This window comes from Pterocles gutturalis, unplaced genomic scaffold (genome assembly GCF_000699245.1).
Source record: "Pterocles gutturalis isolate BGI_N339 unplaced genomic scaffold, ASM69924v1 scaffold5524, whole genome shotgun sequence".
In the NCBI taxonomy this organism is placed as follows: Eukaryota; Metazoa; Chordata; class Aves; order Pterocliformes; family Pteroclidae; genus Pterocles; species Pterocles gutturalis.
The window spans coordinates 2,966-3,180 of record NW_010127968.1 but is presented as its reverse complement, the minus strand read 5'-3'; the positions used below and the strand labels follow the sequence as shown (position 1 = coordinate 3,180).

The 215-nt window shown below is 48.4% G+C and overlaps 1 protein-coding gene across 1 annotated transcript in view; it reads left to right on the top strand.

The window, feature by feature from the left end:
* TACC1 (transforming, acidic coiled-coil containing protein 1) overlaps window positions 1-215 on the top strand; it is a 2,605-nt gene that overhangs the window by 2,107 nt on the left and 283 nt on the right. The window lies entirely within an intron of this gene.

Genomic DNA, 215 nt, shown 5'->3' with positions numbered 1-215 from the left:
GCTGTTCTGCAGGTTTTTGTCCCAGAAAGTGATTTGTGTTGGTTTTTTGGGTAATTTTTTCTTTTTTGTTTGCTTGTTTTGTAGGTGTATTTTGGAGTTTTTTTTGTTTTTGTTTAAGTGTCCAACGTGGCTGCTGGTTCAGGGCTGGCGCACGTTTGCCCGTCCTGGAGCTTCGGCAGAGCGTGGTCCCGCCTGCCCGATGTGGGGCTGAGCGG